This window comes from Meleagris gallopavo, chromosome 2 (genome assembly GCF_905368555.1).
Source record: "Meleagris gallopavo chromosome 2, MGAL_WU_HG_1.1, whole genome shotgun sequence".
Lineage (NCBI taxonomy): Eukaryota > Metazoa > Chordata > Aves > Galliformes > Phasianidae > Meleagris > Meleagris gallopavo.
The window spans coordinates 97,597,482-97,624,802 of record NC_139405.1 but is presented as its reverse complement, the minus strand read 5'-3'; the positions used below and the strand labels follow the sequence as shown (position 1 = coordinate 97,624,802).

Here is a 27,321-nt window from a genome sequence, read left to right as displayed (position 1 = left end):
ATTTTAAAATATGTATTTTTAATAGATATTTGAAGGTTAAGATAAAAGTACTTCTCCTTATGGAAAATCTTTTTATTCTGTTACTAATATGATAATTTAACAATTAACATTCAACTTTCAAAATGCTCATTTTTTTGACATGTGAGACCATAGCTTAGAGGCAATAGAAAATTTTCAGTTGTAACTAAACCATACTCTTTACTTGGAAGTTTTGTTTAATTTCAGTCAAATTAATAGCTCTTAAGCATTTTGCTGTGCCAAAGACAATGCAAGTTTCTTATCACAGTGCTGAGAACTGCCTCTCTAAACCACTTTTAAGAGAATGTATAAAACTATCAATCTCAGGAGACATAATAATGGATTCCGAAGGCTTATCATTTAAAAGTATATGAGTGACTCAAAACATAAACTGCATAAAATGCACAAAATGATTGTCTCTTTTTTTTGGATGCCCACAGAAATCACCTGAATGTTTTTGTTTGCTTTCACCTGAGCTGTGAGAAGTTTGGGATCTGAGGATTTCTCATCTCATATTAATGGATTGTTTTTATTACTTTGTCTTTCTTTTTAAAAAAACCATCAGTAATATAAATAAATAAATATATATATATATATACATATATATATATATATATAAAGTGTGTCCTTTATCTTTACATTTCTTATTGAGATTGTAGAAGTAGGAATAATCAACAAAGGGAAACTTAGAAGCTGGCAAGGATTTAAAAAAAAAAAACAAACGAATATCAGGGAGACAAAATGTCCATACTTATCTACGGCCTACGTAATCACAGTGCCAAAGGAATGGGTGTAAAATAACAAAGAGCCTGTTTGTGTGTTTAAGGCTAATAATACGTGGAGCTTCCTTCCTGAACCAGGAATTTCACCCTTTATTCACTGGCTGTAGAAGGAACCTTTATTGTGACAGCACAAGGTAAAAACATTCGTAGTAGATTAAGAGTACATTGTTCTCCAAACAAATCAAGAATAATTCATTCTCCAAACAAATGCTCGTTTAGAATCAACTGGTAGAATTAAAGGAGTGAAATAAAATATGAAAAAACAACTAAACAACTTGTTTCACTGGTCTTTATCTTCATACAATCTAATACCTCCCAGTGACATGTCTGTGTAAGAACCACATACCATGCTTACCTTGGGTAAACTGGCTGAGGAACATTTTGTGATTAATAATCATCTTCTAAGATGTGATTCAAAGTGAACATGCAACAACACTCCAATTTTATAGTATTAAATAAGCAGCAACTTAAAAAGTACATTTCTACTTACACTTGTATTCATTTCAATTTGTAATAAATAGTAACAGTAAAAAAAAAAAAAAATGTAATTCCAATCTTGTGCTGAAATATTTGAGATCACTGTTATTTATTCCACGTTGACAGCAGAGAGAACACTAATGTTTTTATTCTCCAGTTGTAAAAAATGTTACAGATAACCACTGTTAATTTAATTTAATGTTAATTAATTTAACATAAAATTATTTTAGGGTCTTGGATTTCCAAATGCAGTATAAAAACTTGTTTATCTTTGATTCATAAAAAGTATGACATATATAATAATAATAATTTGATATTATCAAGACATATTCAGATGGAACTGTATGGAGTTGAAAGGGACTTTTAAATGTGACTGAGGTTACCTCTGTGCTCTGACGTATCTGTGCTAAGACAATGCCTTTAAAGTAGCTTCTTGTTGAAAGATTCCACATCTTTCCTAGTCCATCCTTTCTAGCTCCTCCAGTTCTTTATATGATTTTTTTCCTTATAACAAATCCATTCTTTATTTTCTTGCTGCAAAATGAATTGCTTTAATCCCTACTTCCAGGATATGTGGAAAACAATCATTATAATCTTACTTTATGAATAGGAGACAGAGTTTAATACACACATTTATTGACTCATAAATCTCATTTTAATTCTTTAACATTATAGATAAATTCACCTATAAAACATTTTATGTTGAGGTGCTCCTGACCCCTTACTTTGTCCTCAGTCAGTAACTCACATAAACATTAGCTGTTTAGGCAAAAAAATTAGCAAGTAAATACCTTGTTTAAAATAAAGAAAATATATTTCAACATTATAGATAATTTGGTCATATAACTCGTTGGAATGATTATAGAATCATAAAATCATGACAATTGGAAAAAACTTCTAAAATCATCTAGTCCATGAGCGTCTAACCTTTTGGCTATATTGAGAGGAGAATTGTCTTGGACCTCATAAAATACGTGCTATAGATAAAGTAACCAGACTTATTTTTAACATATATATTTTGCTAAAACATTAAAAAATAAATAAAACAGTGGGATGTTTGACCTTGCTTCTGTGAAACTAATGCATCGGTCTGTTTTTATGGAACTGGCAATTCTTAGTGAGTTCTCAAGGTACCCAAGATTTTTGATGAAATTTTACTCTTCCTGTATTTCATTCATCCTCGAAAACAATTGTTCACAAATGTGCATACTGCCAAAAAGTGATAATAAGGCATGACTGTGAAGCAAGGGATATTTCTCTCTGGAAAGGCAGGCCTTGCAAAAGTCTGGTAAAGAGATGCAATCAAATTTTTGAATTAATGTCTAATTGGAACTCTATTCCATGAGAAAATTCACAGGCCATATTTTTATGTTGACTGAAATTGGAGTTGCAAATATACAAAAATAATGATGAATTTTTAGCAGTTTTTAAACCTATTCTCAAATTCCTTTATCAAAACAGAAAGCAAAGCTGCATATTTTTTGCTGTTCACAGGACTGTATTTTTCGGTGCATCAAAATACACACAACTATTTGGTATCATTTGAGTTAGCTCTTCCCTTGTCCTGATTTCAGCCCAGACAGACGCAATCACACAATGCTGTTTGGTTGTTGCTGAGGATAAGTATGCATGCTGGACGAGGCTGCTCTGTTGGGCAGAACTGCTGCCATGATTGTGTGGGGCAGAGTGCAGCCGCAGTAGAGTTGTCCCAGACCACATGCAGCCTGTGGGTCGAAGGTTGGATGCCCTTGATCTAGTCCAACCAGACCTAATTATGTAAGTAGTGAAAGTGTAACCAAGTTTTAAAAAGAGTTTAAACCAATTGATAGTGCTAAAGTTCTCAAGGTTCAATCTAATAAGAGGATGAAATGGCATTCTCTACATAAACTGCTGTTTTGAGAAACTGGGAGAGAACACTTTTAATGTACCAACCTGTATTTGCCCTTCTCTTTGGATACTGGCAAGTGTCAGAATCATTGTCTGGGCTATATTAATTTGTCTAATCATGGATATGTGTTCTCATCTCTTCATATACATTCTTCTCTATAACGAATAGGAATATCATACTGTACTACACAATTCTTCTTTCCAAAAGCTTTTTGTTCTATATACAGAATAAAAATATATATTATGATATTTGTTTGATTAATGAGATTGATTCATTCTTAAAAAGTCTGCATATATTTACATTTATGTGCATAAACATATATCTAAATATTAATAATTAAAATACTAGTCAAAGAAATCAGATTTGTTATAATAGTCACAGAATATTTTGGGTTGTAAAAATGAATAATACTATCTATCCCAAATTGTCTATTGACACCATGATCAGTGATTATATTTTGATTATATTTTGATTTCCTATTTTCTATGTATATATTTCTATTTTTTATTTTCTACATTTTACTTTGAAAAAAATAGCAATTTTATTCAGTCTTCATTTTAAATATCTGATGAAAAGAATAAGACAAAATGCTTGTTAAGTTTTGTAGGTTTAAATTGCATATGCCTTTTTTAACGTGTGTGAATACTTTGAGTTAAAAATAAATATATATGTAGATCTTCCAGTTCTTTTTCTGAAAAACATGGGATATTACTTTGTGCACTAAACCCAAGTCTGGCATTTTTTGTCTTGATATTCAGCTTTAAATATAAAGATGTTCTCACAATAAATAAATAAATAAATCAGAAGAAAGCTAATGTAACAGTTTGACCCAAAGGCAATTTAGTGAGAACTTAGGAAATATGTACCAGCTATAAATTATTTCAAAGGCAATTTATAAAAGTGACAAGGGAACATACACATGTAGATTCTCCAGCTGTTAGACTTTGCTGAAAGACAGAATCTTGCCTTATATTCCTTAATGCAGAACTCCGAAAGAAAATATTCCATAAATAGTTTTTATACCTCCATTAATACCATATTTTAATGTAGTTACAGAAAAATATGGTTTGTGCATTTCTGACAGCTAAGAAATTCGAATTTTTCAAATGAAAAAAAAAAACCTGATGCATTTTGTTGGTTTCTTTGTTTTTCTGTGTTTCCCATGTAGTCCTAAGTGTGTCTCCTTTCCATAAATCTTTAATCTGGTTTCATTTTGATTCATCTAACATATTAGAATGTTTTTCATGGCTTATTTTTTCCCCTAATCATGATTTTTCAAAGCTTGTTCAGAGTCCTGGTCTCTAGCATACAATAACTGACTGTATGTTATTTAAATAAGAGAAACTTCCATTGTCTCAGCATATGCATCCCTATCTATTTTAAATTATCAAAAAAGTGGTGTTGACTTTTAGCTCATCATGAACCAAAGCAATTGTAAAAGCCTCTACAGATCTATGTTGACTCTGTAACTGAAAGTAACTGAAATTATTTACATATACTGGAAGAGAAAGCAGAAAGTGCAAGCTAAATACCAACCTTAAATAAATAAATAAATAGTCTCTTAAAAATAGATCTTCTTCAATCACAGCCCTTAAAATGGTACCCTGAGATGTGTCTCCTCAGTACCCATAGACTTATGGATGTTTTTGTTACGAACCGGATCTTTACTTATAGGGATGTTGTTTTCCCACTTGTCACCTTCCAATCCATATGCTGGAAGAGCAATTGCCTGTGAAGACTGAGGCAAAAAAAGATGAGTACCACAGCCTTCCTCTTGTCTGTTGTCATCAGCCTGCCTCTGTTGCTCACTGAGGGGGTTAAGACTTCTTACACGTTCCTTTTCTAGTTAACGTGGAGGTTAAAGCCTTTTTTGTTTTTCTTTGCATCCCTCACCAATTCAGTTCCAGTTGGGCCATGGCCTTCCTGGCTCTGCCCCTGCACAGCCAGGGCACTTGTCTGTGTTTCCATTGCCTGTGCATTTTCGTCTTGCTCTCCAGTTTGGCAAGGCTGTTTCTTGCCTGCCTTTCCTGACCTCCTGGGAATGGATAGCTCTTGTGACCTGAGAAAGGTTTCCTTGAAGATCTGCCAGCTCTGCTCAGCTTCCTTGTTCATGAGAACAATTTTCCAGAAGGTTTTGGTGATTAACTCCCACCAAAGAGATGGAATTCAGCTTTCTTAAAATTTAGCATTGTGAGTTTATTATTTGTCTGTCGCATATCCTTCAGGAGTGTAAACTCCACCACTGCTTGGTCATTACAGGCTAGACAGCCTCTAATCCTGATGTCACTGGTGTTATGTGCAACAGGTCCAGCACTGCATCCTCCTATTTTCTGGCTCAAGAAACTACTTCTATGTGTGCTTAATATATTCTCAGCTTTATTACTGAGGCAGAATAACTGGTTAGATCTACCCATTTTTATATAATTAAAAACAGCCTCTGTTTTTGGAGAGAAAGTAGGAAAGAATGTCATTTCTGAGATGTAACCTTGGCCAAACTAATTCCTTTAAATGCCAGTGAACTGTAGCTGCCTCTATAACAGAAGCAAATCACTAGAAGATTTTGCTTATGAACCTTTCCTGCTGATCACATCCTGGTTTTTAGGAACTTGTCTGAAAACTTACCTTTTAACTACAGGTCTCTAAAAATAATTGTTGCCCACAGAAGAAATTCAATCTATGATTCTTGATTATTTATTGAACAGTTCTTGGTATACAAAATGATCTTGTGTGAAATAAAGTCACGTGAGAAAGCAGCTTTGTCTAATTTTGGTGCAGATTTATATGAGGAGATAAAATTAGCACTGTACTGATTTCTGAAAAAAGCTAATATATTAAGCAATATAAAAGCAAATATATTAAGTCCTGTTAGGAGTGCAGTTACAAAGAAAATAAGAAATATTTAACCCTGCCCACAGCAGGGGTTTGGAATTGATGAAACTTTAAGGTCCCTTCCAACTCAAGGTATTCTATGATTCTGTATTTCTACGGGAAGAAAAAAAAAAACAAAAACCCACATATTTTTATAGGTATTACAGAAGCAAGATCTTTTGTGACAAGAATGTTGTCACACTGTATATAGTGTATATTTTTTTTATCTACATGAAAGAGAAACTTGAAAGAAACTAGCAGTCTATACCAAAAATATGGTGCATATATAACTAGATATGGCTGTATAAGGAAAGCAACATTGAATACTGAAGATTTTGGGCAAGGTTAAAAGAAATGAAGAGCCTGAAGCTATCAACTGTCACAGGAAAAAAAAAAAAAAAAAAAAAAAAAGAGAAAAAAAAATACTTTTATCAGATAAAATATTTAAAATGGTTTAAATTCCCCAAATCAGATAGTGTTGCTAGGAGAGTTACATTATCCAATTTTATGCAAGAGAAGAATTTCAAAAAAAAAAAAAAAAAAGAATAAATTGGGGATGAGGATGATGAAGAGAGATATGTAGTAATAATTATAATTTCCTGCCTTGAAGAGTGGAAAAAAAATAAGTGAGTGAAGATAGACTTGGATTAATTTGTAAGTGATAGAATGAAGGATTTATGCTGTACAGGCTCCTGGGAATTTTCTGGGTATTTTTTTTTTTTTTTTTTCCTTGAATCACTAGAAATAAGCATATAAAAAAATTAGACAGCAGAGATCAGACATGGTTATCTATCAGTAGAAAAACAAAACCGTAATTTCATTCAATCTACATTTGTTTAATTTTTTGTCTCTATCAGTAAGTAAGAGTAATAAAAGTCTATAATACAGATGGAGGAATAAACTTTGGCCAATGACCATTTTACTTTTGAAGACAACCTGTCCTCCTCTCCTGTAAAATAAAGGGTAGGTCCATTATAGGATTGATTTGAAAAAGTCAGCAAGGTTAGAAGATTGGATGTTTCAGGATTATCCTTCTCCTGACCTAGCCTTTAAGAAGATGAATTAGAGTACAAAAACTTTCAGAATTTTTTCAGACAATGTATACTATAGGAGATTGTTAGCCCAAATTCATAAGGCATTTTGAAGTAAATATTAGTTGCTTTAGTTGAGGCAGTGGTTACAGTGCTTTAATTGAATTGAGTATACACTTCCATTATGCTAGTCTTTACAAAAGGCCTGAGTCCCATGAGGAGTGGTATAAAGAAAGAAATAGATAAATTCAGAACAGACAATATTACAATGAAGGCAGAAAGGTAAACCCACTAAGAATGTGCAAGAGACGAAGAATGAATGAAAACAGTAGAGAGAGTTAGTTGAATAACTGAAATAAGGCTGTGAATCATATATAGTATAGCACAGAAAAGAATAGAAAAAGAAATCCCTATAGACAATCAAGTCAGAAGTAAAAGTATGTAGTAACAGATAAAGGAAGCAAATAAGCATTAGGAAAACTAGATTCATATAACTCAATGCATTGTTGACACTAAGCTATTTAAAACAGTGAATAATGGATTTGAAAATATATTTAAATGAATTATCAGGACTGATGGAAACATCCATCCATTTAATTCTGTGATTAAACAAAGATGGTCAAAACAACTTAATAATAGAGGGTACCAACACTCAGTAAATGGCATTAATCCTTAAACTGAATCATAGATTCACAATGGTTGGAAAAGACCTCCAAGATCATCCAGACTTTCCACCTATAGCCAGTATTTCCCCCACTAAATGATTTCCCTTAGTACAACATCTAAACATTTCTTGAACACCTCAAGAGCTGGTGACTCCACCACATCCCTGGGCATTCCAGCACCAGACCACTAATTTGGAGAATAAGGTTTTTCTAGCATGCAACCTGAATCTCTTCTGGTGCAACTTGAGGATATTCCATCTAGTTATGCAGGAGAAGAGACCAATCCCCACTTCACAACAACCTTATTTCAGGTAGCTGTAAAGAACTATAACGTCTCCCCCGAGCCTCCTCTTCTCCATACTAAACAATCCCAGTTCTCTCAGACGCTCCCCATAAGACTTGTGCTTCAGGTCCCTCACCAGCTTCATTGCCCTTCTCTGGACACACTCCATTGGCTTTCTTGGCTACCTGGACACACTACTGTTCAGCCAAGTGTCTACCAACACACCCACATCCTTTTCTTCCATGCAATCTTCCAGCCACTCTGCCCCAAGCTTGTAGAATTTCTGGAGTTGCTGTGGCCAAAGTGCAGGACCCAGCACTTGATCTTGTTGAATTTCATCCCACTGGCCCCAGTTCAGTGATCCAGCCTGTCCAGATCCCTCTCTGGGGCCTTCCTTACCCCAAGGCAGATCAACAAGTCCTGCAAACTTGATGTCATTGTCAACGGTGCACTCAAACCTATCATCCAGATTAACAAAAATATTGAACAGGACATTTCCCAGTACCTACCACTGCGAAGCACCACTTGTGACCAATCACTACCTGAATTTAACTTCAAACCACAGCTTTTTGGGCTCAGCCATCCACCCAGTTCTTTATCCTACAAAGAGTGTTCCCGTCCAAGTAATGGACTTACAGCTTCTCCAGAATAATGTGGGAGACAGTCAAAGGCTTTGCTGAAGTCTAATAGACTACATCAAGTCTTTCCCTCATCCACAAAAATGGTCACTCAATCGCAGAAGGAGATCAGGTTGATCAAGCAGGACCTGCTGTTCGTGAAATTACATTGGCTAAGTTTATCTCCTGGTCATCCCACATACATCTTGTAATCAAACTCAAGATGATCTTCTCTATAACCTTCTCCAGCATCAAGGTCAGGTTAATGGGCCTGTAGTTCTCCTGATATATCTCTTACAACCTTTCTTATAGATGGGAGTCACGTTGGCAAGCCTACAATCCTCTGAGACCTCACTAGCTCACCAAGAACATGACGGATGATGAAAAGTGGCTTAGTAATTACCTCCATCAACTTCCTTAGCACACTCAGGTGGATCCCATCCAGCCCCCTGCACTTATAGTAATCCAGGTGGAATACTAAGTCTCTAACTGTTCTGAATTGTGGAACTTTATTCTGTTTCCTACCCCAGACTTCCAGGCTGGGAGTGGAATACCCCAAGGACAATTGGTCTGATGTTTTTAAAACAGATGTAATGAAGGCATTGAGAACCTCAGCCTTCTTCTTATTCTCAGTGATCATGTACCCTCCACATGTAGTAAAGGATGGAAATTCTCCTTAGCCCTTGCAGGGGAACTGTTAGGTCATGACTTGACCTGGTAATTGAGCACCTGGTGAAGGGGTATGGCTGGCCAAGGAACATACCTGTTTGCACCTGTGCTCCACCCATGACCAGAAAGGGTGGTCCCAGGGTGGAGTCATCTTGGGCTCATGTAAGGGCCAGTCTCTGAAGAGAGAGCTTCTTTTGGACCTAGGCTTCTTCCTGTGAAGCAGTACTATAGAGCCAGAGAGCCCCCTCCACCAGTTTGATGAGTTCCATTCTCTTTTCTGTACATGGCTGTTGGCCTAACTGTGAATACTTTGCCTACTAACACCAAGAACCTGTCAGAAGCAATTTGCTTTCTCTTACTTTAATATATTGGTGAAAAAGGTTTGTGTTCTCTTTTAGTCTTGTAGCAAGTTGGGCTTCTGTCTTTCTAATCTTCTCTCTGCATATCCTAAAAACTTCTTTGTACTCTCCCTAAGAAATAAGACAACAAATAGAAAAGCATCAGTAAGTTAGTGGCATTTTCTAGTAACTTTTATGATTAAAATAATTGTATTACCTTCTGTTTATGAACTATGGAAAAATAGATGCTTTGTTCAGAGTAAATCTTTTGTTTCACTTCACATTTTTAGTAGAGTACTCAAAAAGCTGGCTGATATTCTTGCAGTACCTCTCAATTACTTTTCAATTATCATGGGAATCTGAAGAGTTCCCCCCTGACTGGAAGCTGACAAACATCCTCTCCACTGTAAGCCATTCTATGATCTTTTCAAGAGGAGCAAGAAATAAGACCCTGGGCTGTTTTACAGACCTGTCAGTCTTACTTCAGTGCTTTGAAAAATGATGGAGAAGATGATTCTGGGAGTTACTGAGAAACACCTGAAAGAAAATACAGTCACTGGTCACAGCCCACACGAATTCATGATGGGAAAGTCCTGTTTAACAAATTCCTTTTATGACAACGTTATCCACCTACCTGACCAAGGGGAGCCAGTTGATGGAATCTTTTTGAATTTCAGCAAAGCTTTCAATGTTATTTCTGACAGAACCCTTCTGTCCAGGTCTCGGCTCAGAAAGCTTACAGCATAAGGTGAGGCTGATAGCTAGTCAGTACTGGAGTTACTTGTGACTGTAATTTATGGCCATTACACTTTAATGTTTTCATCAATTACTAGGTTACAGGACTTGAATGTATAAGCAAGTTTGCAAATGACACCAAATTGGAAGAACCTGTTAAATTTCTTAGGACTAGAGATTAGTGCTTGCTTCTGCATCTGGGTTAGGGCAACCCTAAATAGATGTATAGACTGAGGGATGAGAGGCTGAAGAGTAGCTATGCAGAGGAGGATTTAAGGATTCTGATTGATGGTAAATTCAATCTGAGTGAGCACTGTGCCCTAGGAGCCAAAAGGATAAATTGTACTCTCAAGTGCATCAGGTTCAACACTGCCAGCCGGGTGAGGGAAGGAATTGTCCTGCTTTGTAGTGATGCAGTGTAGCATTAACTGTGTCTTTCTTGTCAATATTTTTTAAATTATTTATTTTTTTTTTTTAATTTTTGAATTGGCATGTAACAATTTTAGAAACAAATTTTACTCAAATATCTTGAATAATTTGGAAAATGGAAAACAAGTATGTAAATATATAGATTACATTGCAAGTGTTTTCTGTGCCTTTCAGGGTCAAGAACAGCCAATTTCAAGAAGAGCACAAGACTGAATTCAGATGAATCTTCTGTATAAAAAGTACAGGGTGGATATCAGGAATAATAATTACCAAAATTTGTAATTTTGTAGCTCTGTTGAATCAGAGAACTGACTATTCAGGAAGAGCAGAAAATGATAACAGACATTTTTGTTTACCAGGTAAGAATTTTCAGTGTGTTGCTCCAACAAAAAGTTACTATCTTTCTTCAGTGTATTTAATTGAGAATCTAAGTAAGCTATAACTAGTTGCTGTTCCTGCTCTTTGACCATTTTCAGTCTGTTCAGAGGATTCTATGTAGAAAGAGAATTTTTATAAACTTAAGCAAACAAGCAAAACAACAGAGATTGAAATCTGTGACTCTGAAAAGCGTTTAATACAATTTTATATATTATGACACAGTTTTAAGGAAAGCTGTAAAGAATGCTGTGGCTGTTTAAAAATACTTTCTAGGTAAAATGTGCAAGTTACAGGGGTTGCTATAGCTTCACTTACTACACTGTCTCTTCTACCATCAACACAGACTATTAATTCTCTGAACAATTTAAACTGAGCACAAGGTTTACTACATATGGATGGTCCACAAAAAAAAAATCTGGAAATTGAAGACACTGTACGGGAATATTTAGGTTAGGTTTTAGGAAACAACTTTGAAGAGTAAGGCTTTGAGTGTTTCATCTTGCACCATAATATCTTTGGGGATTAAAACTGTGACTTGAATTAAAAATTAAGATGCAGACCTTCAGGCAAACAAAGGAAGTAGTTAATATGTGAAATTCACTTCCATCAAAGGTATTTTTAAAGTGCTCTGTGTGAGAGAATATCAGAGAAAGGATTATGATGGGAAATCCTTTTCTTTTTCTGTAGGGGTCTATGCTAAATGTCCTCGAAGGCTTTAAACTGACTTTCATCTAATATTTTAGGAGTCTCGAAAAACAAGCATTCTGGAGAGTAAGAAGATCAGTTACTCATGCTGTGTTATATATGATATGTATGACAAAATGCTGAAGCTTCCTCTTTCTAGATGCTTCACAGTTGAAGGAATCTTCCTTTCAAAACTTCACTGTAATTAATGAAGACCAAAAAGAAAGCCACTGACATATGAAATTCCATGACGTTGAAAAACTACTTGTCTATAAATCTTGTGAGGCAGACCACTTCCCTGCAAGTATTTTCATGCTCTTAGGTGTTTCCACATCTTTAACGACCATTATAGAATAGTGAAACTACAAAGTAACAGTTTCAAGATAAAAATGAAAATATACACTGCTTCAATGAACTATTTTCTATGTGATAGATATTTCGTTTGAAGGATTTGCCTATTTGCATTATAAACTGTTTCCAGTGTCATAACTTCAGAGTACAGCCTATAATTTTATTGAAATAACTCCAGTTCTAAGATTTATAGTAGGAAAACAGTTTGAAGAACAGTAGAACTAAAGCAAGACTCAGTTTTCATTTCACACTAAACACTGACCATTCTAGCGATTTAGTGCAAGTTTCCAGCGGCATAAAATGTATTAGTAGTTTCTAATATAATGCAGAGATGAGCTATAAAAATTATTTTTTCTGGGTGTTATCACTGTTGAAGATTTAAATGTTTCATAGGAAGATTGGAAAAATGTAGAAAGAAATGTTCTGTGCATTATTAAATACTGACAGAGCATTTCTAGCAGAGGAAGATCTTAAGCAATGCATGATTTGAGGGTAAGGCAATACTTGGTAGACGTGTCCCTGCCTTCTTCTTACACTTAGTTCCAGGCATTCATTTTGGTCACTGACTGAGGAAAAAATTCACGCCAGATGCAGTAAGTATGGCTACTCTCACAAGTGAAAAACTTTTGTCAGTAACAGCTTTTACTTTGTTGTTTGCGTATTCATGCTGGTAATTATCTGGTTGTCTCTATGTATAATTCTGTTTCAGCCATTACACTGTACCATGGTGTCTGACAGCACTTTTGTTCAAAAGTAGGAAGCTGATTTTATAAGGTGTGCACAAACACTATCTGAAGAATGACCCAGCTGTCAGAACAGCTTGTTGAAAAGCACTGAATTTTTCCTTCTATGAAAACAAAATTCTATGTGTTCAACACTTATTTTCATTTGTAATCAGGTCTGATGTATTCTCAAACAGGTTCTGCAATGTATTTTGTCTGTGTCCATGACTATCTTAAAATAAGTGTTGCATATATTTTTTCTCTGTATTCTTTTCAGGACAATATCTTGCCTTTCTGAAGAGATTAGCGTCAGGAAATCTAGTCAGATCAAATAAAATGAGGCATGAGTTTACTGAAAATTACAGAAGGAAAAATAGAAAGAAACAGTGATGGAAAAATAATAATCTGACAAGAGTTCATGAACTGATTCTACATAATTATTCCACATTGTAAATAATGATATAAGAAAAAATAACTGCTTCATCAGATTTCTGCTTCAGAAACTATTTGGCTGCCAACTGATGAGTGTTATCTATTAGAAATACTTACATATAATTTCACTGACCTTCATACAATTATATCTCCATTAATGATTTCCTCAGGGCTTTGCCAGAGTGCATACTCTGCTTCTGTATTTGAAATTAATAGAAGAAATGACCATCTTTTTGTACTGTTTCTGATTTTTTTTTTAGAAATTTTTATGTACTTTTTTCATTCAAACTCTCGTAGATTGAAGTCTATTTCAAAGCAGACCTTTGTTCTGCTAAATTTTCCTCAAAACTGCATAACCATCCTCAGAATTATTTCAACTCATATAGCTGAAATTTGAAAACAGATTTCTCTAAGTAGTTTCTTAGCTGCAGACTAAAACTCATATTAGTATTACAGTGGAAAAGCTCTCAGAGTTAGCAATATTTCTACTATTCTTACACTGAGCACTACAACATGATGTAGCAAGTCAGTTTTCTTTGCACCTCTGCATTCTCTTTTTAACATTTATAATGTACATATAATTGTACCTTTATATCATAAATATATGTATTTAAATGACCACTTGAACTGTCTATATTGACAACAGCTTTTTCACAGAGAACAGTTTATTCAACCTTAAAAGAAATTAGAATATGTTTAGTAGATTATAGTGTTGTATATTTAAATATAATGCACCCATATAAAGTTCTAATACTTACAATGAATAACCAAATAATAGTTTGGGAAAAGACCTATAGTCTATCACCTAGTCTATCTTTAAGCCTGAACAGAATATTCTATATAAATTTCATTCTTAACAGACATTTGATTAGACTTTTCATTAAGATGCACATTTTCTGAGGTTCCCACAATCTTCTTACAATCAAATTCTTATCAGTAAAACTGTTTCCCTTCACATATGAATTATTCTTCCTTATAATATAATATATAGTTTAAATCCATTCCTTTTTATCCTGTTAATAATATAATGTTCTTTGAAATTCTTCTAGAAGACTTATCTTTTTTTCGTCTCTATTACTTTGTTTGGCTTTTGTATCAAACCAAAAATATTCTAAGCTGTCCATCTTCCTCATTGTTTATGTTCTTCAGGCCTCTGTTGTTTCTCTCTACTGGAATCTATTCTATTAATCACAAGTCAACTAACACAAATAGAAGTTAATACAACTGAATATTGGAATAGAATCACTTTTCTAATTCTGCTCATATGGACTGATATGGAATTTCTGTTATAGAACAGTATGCCATTTAAGCCTGTGAACTGGAATTCCTTTTATGAATGGAGTAATCTCATACCACAATTTACTTATTATGCAGAGAAAAATAAAGTCACAAGTGAAAATACATATAATTTTAAATGAAATTATTTTAGAGTAAAATAGGATCCTGTCCTAGTCCTACTGTGAATATTCTCACCAAGTTACATTATAATAAAATCCTTGCATTGTGTTCTTAATACTTAGGTAAAAATGCAGAACTCAGAATAATTGTCTCTGCAGTTGTTACTGTTTGTGGACCACAGAGGCAGTAAAATGCTTTACTGAGATCAGTTTATGTGCAAGGAGTAACTGAGCTGAAGTTCAACATAACAAAAGACAGATTACAATAGGAAAGTGAATTACAGAAATGTAGGGGTTTAGAAGGAACCTCTGAAGATCACCTAGTTCAATCCCCTACTAAAGCAGGTTCCCTACAGCAAGTCACACAGGAAAGTGTCCAATTAGGTTTTGAATATCTTTAGAGACAGGGACTTCACAACCTCGCTGGGCAGCCTGTTTCATTGTGGCCATATTCAAAGTGAAGAAAATCTTCCTCATGTTTATATAGAACTTCCTATGTTCCAGTTAATTCCCATTGCTTCTTGTTCTGTTACTAGACTCTTACAAGAAGAGCATGGCCTCATCCACTTGACTCTTGACCTCTAGATATTTATAAGCATTGATAAGGTTCCCTCTCATTCTCCTCCAGGCAGAGCAGACCCAGATCTCTCAGCCTTTCCTCACAACAGAGATGCTCCAGGACACTAATCTTCTTACTACTTTTCTTCGTAGTCTTCTGCTGGGCTCTCTCTAGAAGACTTCTGTATTTCTTGAACTGAGGAGCCCAGAATTGGATACAGTATTCCAGATGTTGTCAACCAGGTCAGAGGAGAGGATCACCTACCCTCAGTCTGCTGGCCACACTATTTTAATGCATTCCAGGATACAGTCAGTATTCTTGGCCATGCAGGTGGCATGTGGTCAACCTGTTGTCCACCAAGTCACCTAGGTCCTTCTCTGCAGAGGTCCTTTCCAACTGCACAGCCCCTAACCTGTACTGATGCATGTGGTTATCCCTCCCCAGGTTCAGGACTCTACACTTGTCCTTGTTGAACCTCATCAGATATCCTCTGCCCAACACTTCAGCCTGTCCAGAAGAATGCTGGATGTGAGCTCAGTCTCCTCTCCTCTTCTCTCCATATTTTATAGATAAAATACTTATTTATCAGCAGTGGACAATATAAAGCAACTATGGGGGTCAATTAAATTGTTTAACACCATTATATTAGGGAAATTTGAACTGACAACTCGTTCTTATCATAGACAAAAATCACATTAATCACAGCCTATGCTGGCATTAGAAAACATACCTAGAGATTTTTATCTGAAATTAATCTCGTTTTAAAATTTTGGTGAAATCAAGAGAAGTATAGCTTCAACCAATCCATAGCGTGCTCTAGTGGCAAGATAGATCACAGTTTTACAAAGAATTTTGACCAGTCATATCTTGCATTAAGGGAAAAATTTACCAAAATATCACATATATTTGTCATGGCACTTTAATGACATTTGTTGGATTTGAAGTACCTAAAAAATTAGGTTTTTTTTTTTAGGTAAATCCATACTTGAACTTCAATAAATCAAAAAGCAGTTATTTGTGTACTAGTATGCTCTTTGTAGATCTCACAGTGACAGCATGACTGGAAATGTGTCATCTTTGCTGCTTTGAAGTTTTAATGTCATCCTCTTTCATTTATGTCATAAAATATAAATGCTATTGAATGCTAAATCTCTTTGTGATAGCTCATTTTAAAAAGTATTTTGCAACTAGACAACTGTTTATGAATATTTTTGACAAATGCCTTTACATTTTTATTTTGTGATATGATTAACAAAGTTATATAATTATACTAAATAGACTTAAAAATTATGTCTTTAGGAGAAGAAAAGAAAAAGGATCAAATGTGGTCTCAAAAGAAAAGTAACTCAAAATCTACAATTGGACTTAATTCCTTTACTCTTTTGGAAAAGGAACGGATGAGAATTTTGACATATTTTTGTACTACACTTGGAAAGAATTTAACAATCAGACCTATTAGGAAGCTTCTGATTTCAGTCTGTGAGAAGGATTCTGGAAAAATAGACATGAATTAAACAAAAGAGAAAAATCTACAAAGTATATGGAAAGGAAACAGGAAAACATTATATTACAAACTTTTCAATATATATATTTCATAATACTTATACAGCTTTCTTTTTTTATTTTTTTCTTAAAAACATTTTTATCAGTTATTGATTTTGATTAGTAAATATTGCTTTGTTTTTTTCTTTAGGGCAAAAAAGAAGGGTTGCTTTAATATTAAATGTTTTTCAATTATTTTAATCTGTAAAATAAATCATACATTTACCCACTCATAAATGAATCTCTGTATTTCTTAACGAGTGACTTCAATACCTTGCATAGTTTTAGTTCATTTTCTTTCAGAGAATTAGCTCTATTCTATGAAGGGCCTCTCTCTAAGAATCCCCAAACTACATAATTTGTTTTACTTGGCATGAAACAAACAAAGGCATTAATGGAAAAGGCAGAAATTTAGTATTAAAATATAATACAATTTATCTCAGTTTGTGTTAGTGTTAGACAACTCCAAGACGCAAACACTAAAGACAAAAAGATGACTTCTTGAAGATAACATAAGAAAACTCATTATATTTAACTAACAATTTCCAATATAGTTTTTGACATCCACACTTCCTTTTGCCCACACAATAATTCACTTCCTTCAAGCCAGGAAGAAAGCAAATAAATGGCTAATGGTATCGAAGGCACAGGTAGGTTTTTGCAGCATCAGTGAGTGCTACAGCTAAGTCTATATTTCTTTAAAAAACAACAAATTACAATGAGCTGTCAGCTCTCAGACTAATAGACTCATAGAGCCATCTGGGTTGAAAAAGACTTTCAATATCAAGTCCAAGAGAGTTGGTTGTAGAGAGCAATAAGTCCTCCCTTCCGCCTTCCCTTCTCTAGACTGCTCCCTCAGTCGCTTCTCATAAGCACTGTTTTCTAATCCCTTCACCAAGAGCCCCAAACTGAACACTGTGCTCGAGGAGCAGTCTCAACAGTATCACATTAAATCATTTCCCTAGTCCTGCTGGCCACATTTCCAGTTCAGGCCAGGATGTCTTTACATTCTTGGACACTTGGGCACCCTGTTGGCCAGTTTCGGCTGACTGCAAACCAGACACCCTGATCCTTTTCTATCTGGAAATTATTTATGTTTGTATTTGTCTCTTCATTTCTTCTTTAAATCTCCAAGAAGATATGTTCTAGATATCTCTGATAATATGGACAGTGTGTCTACCTCTTCCTAATCTTGCTATTTTCCCTTGTATGATTTTACAGGTGGTTATGATATCTCCAACGACCCCTGCACACACATAATCTATTTTCTATTTCATTTCAAAGTTTATTTGCTGGTCTCCATCTCTACCACAGTTCTACTCAGCCATAGAATCACGGAATCATTTAGGCTGGAAAAGAGCACTAAGTTCATATGTCATTGACTGTTAGTCCAACTACTACGCCAACTGTTGACCTATCACCACTGTGCCCACTAAACCATGTCCCCTCGGTGCCAAATCTACCCTTTTCTCAAATACCTCCAGAGACAGTGACTCCATCACTTTTCCATGTGCCCCATCTGGTCAAAATGGCTGACATTCTGCTTGAACACATTGCTATCCTCAGGGTGGTGCTGAAGCCCAAGTCTGGGGCTGCTCCCCAAAGCATCTGGCTTATACTGTTCCATAACTGTTCCATAACTGTTCCATAACAGGCTTGGCAGGACAGGCTACCAGGCCCTTTTCTAACACCCCTGGGGAGCCCTCACCACTCCTGGCTCCAGAGAGCTACTGCCTGTTCCATACCCTAACAGAATTTACTCTTTTTCTTAAAATAAAAATTCAGCCATATTCTTTTCTTGACCAAATGTCTTCTTCTGAGTCCAAAGATGTTTTGAAGACACTCAGTGACGAGTGGACAGCATACTGAACTTGGCCTGCAGATATGCATATGCATAAAGTGTACATCAAAAATGTAGATGTAGACATGGGTATCAGTGGGAACAACACAAGCTGCTCTGACTGCAATTACACTCTCCAAATACAGTCCTTTTTTTTTTTTTTCTTTTCAGATACATGAGAATCTTCTGAGTGAATCTGTAATTCAAGTACTTACTCCATTATCTGCACAGTAACAATGAAATAAAAGAAAATAAAAGAAAATGTTAAGCTCCAAACTTACATTTGTCCTGAAGACATAATTAATTAATGAGAGGTATTGTGATGCTTAAAGTACTGATCTTCTTGTTTATATATTTACTAAAAGGATAATTGTTAAGTTCTCCACCTGCTCTTTTTCCCTTTTCCCCTCCCTTCCCCTCCTGTCCCTTCCCGTTCCCGTTCCCCTTCCCCTTTTTTCTCTCTCTGTCAAGGCCTAGCTTCACGCAGATTTGTCCACTGTTGTTAAAGGGATTATATGTCAGGTATGTCGTGCTTTTCTTTATTTCTGAAATTTTATTGCTTTGTGGAAATAGCTTTTCCATATCATGCAGAGCTTCGACTTTTTGGCATAAATATCTAATCTTCCGAAAGTACTTTTCCAAGAAGTCAGCCCCGAAGCCTAAAGCATTTTATGCACGATTTACAAATGATAGAGATAAAAATCTCAAAATATTAAATTTAAAGCTTGAGATATACTATTGGCTTCCAACACATCAAAAAACATATCACAAAACCAAAAAAGAATATTTTGGTAAGTTTCATTGATAAAAAGCTGTGAGCGTTTTTTTGTTGTTGTTGTTTTGTTTTGTTTTGTTTTTTTCATTAGCCCAGATTTTTATTTTTCAACATGCAAGAGAGGACAATTTGAAGTCGTTCTATAGAAGCAAGTTTAATTTTAACATCAATGTCATTATGGAATAAAAATAATTTTTTGGTTAATGTCACAGGTGTTTCAGGAGACACAAAATGGAATTATACATATATCTGTTTTTCTGATTTTTTGGCTTGTTTTGTTTTCTAAATGGGTTTTCTTTCTACACTGGTAACAATAAGCAAAATTGTGAAGATACATTCATATGTATTACCCATTTTAAGACACAAAAATTTATCTAATTTTTTTCTAATTATTTTGAAAAGGATCACTCCAAATTAAAGTAGAAAGAAAATTATGTTTTCCTCATATCAAGAAGGTATTGGACTCTGCTTTTTATTGAAAAGAGAAAGAGACAGCACTGGTTTAAATCTGAACTTTAACAGTGATGAATTTCCTTGACCATTTTAGTGAAGTTCATTACAATATGACCATCCATTACATCATTTCACATCAAATTTATTCCCTGTGCCAGGCCTCAAATTCAGCTGATTCTAATAGATGCAGTCTGGCATCTTTAGTTTACCTAAACTGAATACCTTATTTTACCACACTTATTATAGGTATATTCCTTACTGTACTTTTTCTAAGAATGTTCTACATTTTCTCATGTGCAGAAAAAAAGAGCTTATGACTAATTCACTGTGGTGAAGAGGCTGACCTGGCAAATCTCATTTGAGCAAACATCTAGCTGAATAAAATCTTACCTTTTAATAATTTGGATGTGTTTTTTTCTTCTGCTACATACTCCAAAGTTTTGATCAAGCAGCAATTCAAATATAGAAACTGACTACTGTACACTTCCTTTAGATATTCAGTTTCTTCCATTGCTCTGTGATCCAGTCATCTAGATTACAGCCTATAAGTGTTCATGGTTGATGCAAAAGATCCCATTTGAAATATCTTGCAAGCAGCAGGGGAAAAAAAATAAATAAGAACAAGAATTCCAATCTTCAATTTATAATTTAGCTAATCCGAGTGATCTTAAAGCTCTTTGGCTGAACAAGACAAAATACTACTGCTACTTCTGACATCTCTGATTATTCTAGTGTTGACATTATCACTACAGTTTTTACTCTTCATCTGATCTCCAAGGAGAAAAAATGATCCTCTTCCACACTTGAGCACTAGTTTTTTACTTATGCACTTCTGTCACTGCTGAATGCACAATGTGTTTAGATACTAAAATCCTGACTGCATCTACAGCAAACAATCCTTGACTTATATTTCTAAAGCTGTTTTTCAAGGCATAGGAAAGGAAAACTTCTTTCGCTGTTTTGGGCAATCAACATTTCTTTGAAGTTTCTGCTGTAGTGTGTGCCATTGCAAAGATTTTTTTTCTGCAAGATTAACAATAAATTTAACCAGAGATTAGACAGCTGCTTTCTTTGAAGTTTGTGTGAGTCAGTGATTTATTCGTGAATGTCTAACAGGTAAGAAACTGATAGGTCAATTTTTGTCTTATGTTGCCTGCACAACTTCTGAAGTGACCAACTATTTATTGAATAAGAGCTTGTCAGAACATACCAACCTGAAATGAATCACAAAAATCTGCTTACAGAATAACAATATAGATACTACTATCACTTTTCCACAAACTTGCTTGAAGTCCAAGGATGTAGTGGTGTATTCATGCAAAAGATCATGCTATCGTTCTCCTATACCTTAGTGTACTGTTAATATTCAATTTGAAATCATGACTATACAGTAAGTAAAATATACAGCTACAAAAACAAGTGATATGAGATAGAGATAGATTTTCTTTGCAGAGGATTTCTGGCTGCTGAGAAGCACATCAGGTCTAGGAAGAATTTTGGATCTGGTTATGGAGGAGCTTCATGCTTGCAAAGGAGGTGTAAACTTAATTTGGTTCAACAAACCTTGAATTGCTTGGTAATAGATTTAGTGCAAGGTATAAAAATACAATTGTCTTTTTGTAAATTTGCCTTTATGTCAGCAATATAATTATAGTATTTCTGAATTTTAAAATAACGCATTTAACTGACTTTATTCTATTGCTTTTGGCCCATGCTATGCTTTGGTCTCCAGGGTTGAGTTACAAAGAACTTTTGAATTTTAAATACAAGACATACACTGTGTCAATTAATTTGACAAAAAAGAACTACCGGCAGCTATATGCCATCTTTATTCTCAGAGGATTCTAGAGCAGATAGGAACTCTAATATCTACTTAATGAACTTAGAAAGAAACTACAAAGGCCAACTGCACTCCGCTCCAAAGCTGAGAAGATTCTCAGAAGTAGATAAAATGTTAATTAAACACCTGCTAGATTCAAAAGGATCTGCAAGGGGAAGTGGGAGGCTGTTAGATTGCAGCTTTGTGTAATTGTTCAGATGTAAATAAAAAAATAAATATACTTTGAGGTGATGTTAGTGGATCTGAAGATTCACAGATAAAAATTGACTATTTTACATGTGAATCTAATTGCTTCAAACTCATTGGAACATTATGGTTGTATATCACTTTGTTCTTTACAAAAATTTCTTTCTAGAAATGTTTGAGACCTTAGACATACAACTGATTGGAAGATACAGCATCTCCAGCCATTACCTCAACCTGGAGCGATGGGTCTGGGCTAATTCAAATACAGGTATGCTGCTTATGATTTATCACTGCTCCACTGTAAATTCTACTATTTAGAGGTAACTTGATATAGATCAGAATGGACTGAGATATCTCACTTGATCATAACAGATGGTAGAGAAACTTACTCAATGCATTCACCTACTGCTTGATTTCCTTTGAAGCTTTCTACTCATTAGTCTGCCACTAATACTCATAAAAAAATAATGAGCTGATTAATGATCTTTGGAAATTCTAGAGGATAAGCACTGTAGTTGTGTAAGAGTTTTTAAAAACTAGGAGGACAATTATGTGAGAGTTCAAAAGGATCTTATATTTATACAATCCTTCTTCTGTGCTGGAAGAGACAAATTCTTATTCCATGCCAGGTGTCAGATTCTTAACTGATATAATTAGTGTAGGTCATCCCATCGTTATTATTCCGTTACTGCTGCAAGTAGCTATGTGCTTGATCATTAAAAATAATGCTACAATCTGTATTTTGATGTGTTAACAGTATTCTTTCAGGGATATCAATGTATTTTTTTAAGTGCTGTCTTAGGAAGAACACTTTTCTGCATCTTCATGGTTTACCTTCTATCCTTCTTGGATTACTTTGTATCCAAGAAAAAAATAATGCTAGATTTTGTGGGGGAAAAAAAATCCACCCTTTCTACAGCATATTTTTCTCTCTTAGGGACAATGAACTGAAGACAAGAAAACACAGTAACCAAACATGGAACATTTGTACTGAAGTATACCTCCTATACATGCACTTACATGAGACATATAAATTAAACATCTCAATCAGCACCAAAAGTCATGAATAATTATCTGATATTTAAAGGTCATTTAAAGATAGCAGACAGTCATTTCACATGATTTCTGATGAGATTTGGAGGTTGTAAACCGCCTCGAGAACAGGAAAAATATTTCAAAATCACAAGTAGGCATGTTATCTTCAGAAGAGGCCTTGATTAGTATTTAATAACAAAATATGAAGCCATATGAATTACAATGAAAAGAAATAATGAACTTCTGTTCCTAAACACATCATCAGTATGCAATGAATGAATCAAGGGTCTTGAGGAAAAAAAGCATTTTGATTAGATCATTGAAAATCAAGTTCAGGTAAGGGAAACTGAATAATAATATATGTATATATATTTTTCTCTTTGACCTTTCGGCTATATTACTGTAAGGTTTGGGATATATGGCTGTGATTTAGATTTCTATTTTCAGTAGAGTACCTTTGTATTGTTGCTAGCATGCAGAACCACCTGCAACATTTCACTTCAAGAAAGCATTATGTGACCATCAATGTTCACTTTCTGAGTGCATGCTGAATTGATGAATACTAAGTTTGAAGAATATGCTTTGGATGATTACAAGATTTTTAACACTAATCTGCTCTTGCTTCTTTTGTGCTTCAATACGTTATTCCAAAGATAACACATTTCAATAGTTCATTGATTGAAAAAAACTCAACACTTAAATGAACGGATAGCAGGAACAACAAAAAAACTACCAACCAATCAACCAACAAGAACAAAATGTACCCAGGTGTTCAGTCAGAATTTCAATCCTCTGATAAAATATCATGTTCACTTTATCATGGATCTAAAATAACATGAATGCAGGCAACCACAATAAGAAATATGACATATTTGAATTAGTAAGCCACCGAATCAATATATTTGTAAAGACAGCAGAATGAGTGAATAAAAATATATATATGAGAGATTAAGATCTTACAGATATGTAAGAATATAAGAAAAAATTAATTCCCCTACAGAATACTGCATATAAAAACTTATAGTGGACATAGTAGACATGCTGGAAAAAAAGAAAAACTAATTTTTATATTTCAATTGCTTTATTTTTATTATGTTACTTTGCCTACATTTGATCTGCAAATCTTTGTTGTTGTTGTTATTGTTTTTTCTTTTTGTATATATTTTAATATATTTTAAATAAATATAATAATTATATATTTTTAATATTTTAATATTATGATCATGGCAAAGTTAACTTCTGCCAGAAATGTATTTCAAATTTCTCAAAGTCTTTCTATAAATTATCTGTTTCAGTTTCACTGTACACGGTATTTTCATTGGCTTGGAAACAACATGCAATCTGTAAACAATATTCTAATATTCTTTATGGAGTTAAAATCTGTATTGTTGCGTTCAAGTTGTGTATTACAGGAATCATTTGACTGAATAAAAAAAAAAATACTTGAAATTACAGATTTGTGGGTTTTTTTTTCATAACATAATCCTTTTTTACCTATTTATTTATTCATTGTCTGTGCCAATGCACATATATTATCAGCCACAGGAATGACTGTTATAACACATATTCATACATGTTTTCAAATTTGTCATTCTCATAAGAAAGTCAACAGCAACAAAGGAATTAGCTAATAATTAACAGTGTCTTGAAAATCTATCCTTTGTTTACATGTTTTCTGAAAATCTGTGTCTGTTTACAGTCAGGCTAACTTATTTAGACAATCTGCATGTCTACAGTTATATAACAAGCAAACTTATAGTTCCTGTTCCTCAGGCTACAGATGTCCCTCTGAAGTTTAAAAACATAGTTGACATTAATTCATTGTGTGTTAATGCTAAACCTTCCTCCTGTCATTCAAAGCTTTGTATCTCCAAAGAGAGACAAGAGATCTAAAGAATATTATCTTATTTGTTACTGAAACGAGGATTAATTAACTGTAAACCATTCTGGACAGTTTGAAATGAATTAGCAAAAGAGAAAGTATAACTATTATGAGCACTGCCCAGTTCTTTAATAGTAGGGTGAGATAATAGCACTAATAAAATTCCAAGGATTTTTTTTTTTTCATTACAATTTGTCTAATTACTTAATATGAGGGAAAAAAATGACTTCTACTACTTTTTTACTGATTCTTTCTTTAATATGTAACTCTACCTAGATAGTCTTATTTCTTCTACGTTGATTCATTCTTATAATTTCAGTGTCTTTTTTGCCTTTGCCTTTCACTTGACAACACAGCTCCTCCAAAATTGCACACCTCCTGCAGGTGAAACAGTGTATCTGGAGCTCTAAAAGAAAATTTGTATGCATATATATATTACATTACATTACATTATATATATAATGTAAATGCATATTATTTAAATGTTAGAAATTGTTTCATCATGCATTTTTATATGTATAAAATATATAAATTATATTAAATCCTTATTTTGAACAACATATATATCCACTGAAATTATTTAGATACAAAATTGAAGAAACCCTTTTAAACTTGTCCTATATGTCTTGTTTTCCTTCTTGAGCATAAACAGAGAGAAAAACAACATATTTTCTTATGAACTCAATACAGTCTTACAAGAATTATCTGTAGTTTTATAGTCTTACAAATAGGTGGCACTGATGAATTCTGCATTTGCAGTAACACAGTAATGTCTCTCTTCCCAGCTAAGAAAAATTCTTAAAACCTGATAAGATAGCAGGGAGTAGAATATGTTGCCCAGTCTGTTGCACTCTACATACTTGGAAACTTTCAAGACCCTGCTAGACTAAACCTTAAGCAACCTGGTCTGATTTGTAGTTGGCCCTCATTTTCACCAGAGGTCGACCCAGAGGTTACCTGAAGTCACTTCCAACATGAAGTATCTTATGATCCTCACATTGCATACCACAGCATTAACAAGAACAGCTAGATGCAAAAGTAACATGGATGAACTTCCACTGATAAAGAATAGGTTTACTAATAGTGCAACCTTTATAGAAATAACTGTGCCTGAATTGATTATCAGTTAGAAATGCATTCATACACACACTGGGGAAACTATATAATCTTTCCAGAATAGTTAATTTCTAACACATTTCTTATGTAAAAGATCAGTATACTCACAGAATCACAGAATCACAGAATGGCCATTGGAAGGGACCTCAAGGATCATGAATCTCCAACCCCCTTGCCACATGCAGGGCCACCAACCTCCACATTTAATACTAGACCAGACTGCTCAGGGCCCCATCCAATCTGGTCTTGAACATCTCTAGGGATGGGGCATCCACAACCTTTCTGGGCAGCCTGTTCGAGCACTTCACCACTCTCTCTCTGTATACTACCAAGGAACAACAACAAAACCAACAACAGCACAATATTGTAAAGAAAAAATTTACTAAAATACCATCTTCAACTGTCAGCTACTAGTCTCTAAATAGCAATAATTTCTGAATGTTCTCGTTCCAATGAATTAGACATAGATGGAATATGAACATATTAGATCACTGAAACCACATCTTACAACATACGTCATATAAGGAGCAAATATTGACTTGAGCCCACACTAAGAACTTAAGCTGGCAGGAAATTCCATTGCCTTAAATAAATTTTGACCTGTGGTTTGCTTCTTCTTCAACTAGAATCATTATATTTTGGACTTGGCAGCCACATCTATTTCCCATTCATGGCAGACTCCTGTCCTTATCCAGACATAATTTCTGTCTTATTCTCTGTATCAGTTCTAGAAATCATGATTTTTTTATTTTTATTTTATTTTTTATTTTTTTGGAGGGGGAGGGGAGAGAGGGATGGAAGGGGAGGAAGCAGGGAGATGTTCAGTGAGATCAACAAACTAGAATACCTTGACAGTTACAACAAGCACAAAAGAAGTGTCATAATATCTATTGAGACATAAGTGTTAGATAGAAACAAAACAATTGTAAAATTACTTGCTAGACTCCCTAGGGAGCATTGGTCTTCCAATTTTCTTGAAACTAAAACATTAAGTTTGATAAAGGAAAGGTATGGCCATCAAAAATCACGGCCACCTTAGTCTGGAACAACATGCAACATCAGTTTTCTGGCAGGGAACACTCCCTGCCCTCTTTTATTTACACTTATAGCTGTGAATTCAATGAGCTCATAATGAGTAATGGTGCAATTTTGTGCTGGGAAGAGAAACTAAATGAAATATTTGGTAACAAATAAGAGAAAACTCTAAACTGAAAGCCATGTGAAATGGCTGAAGAGTTGCAAATGAAGCTTGTAAAATTATTTCTCTATTTAGACTAGAAAGCTTCTGAAGCATGACCTGAGAAATAAATAACAATAATGAATGTTTTA

At 34.4% G+C, this 27,321-nt stretch overlaps 1 long non-coding RNA gene across 1 annotated transcript; it reads left to right on the top strand.

The window, feature by feature from the left end:
- The first annotated feature begins 18,752 nt into the window (after positions 1 to 18,752).
- Positions 18,753 to 24,329, top strand: LOC146545098 (uncharacterized). Its single transcript, XR_014881775.1, has 3 exons — positions 18,753 to 19,019; positions 22,129 to 22,227; positions 22,897 to 24,329. It is a non-coding gene; the product is annotated as an uncharacterized LOC146545098 (long non-coding RNA).
- The last annotated feature ends 2,992 nt before the right edge of the window (positions 24,330 to 27,321 follow it).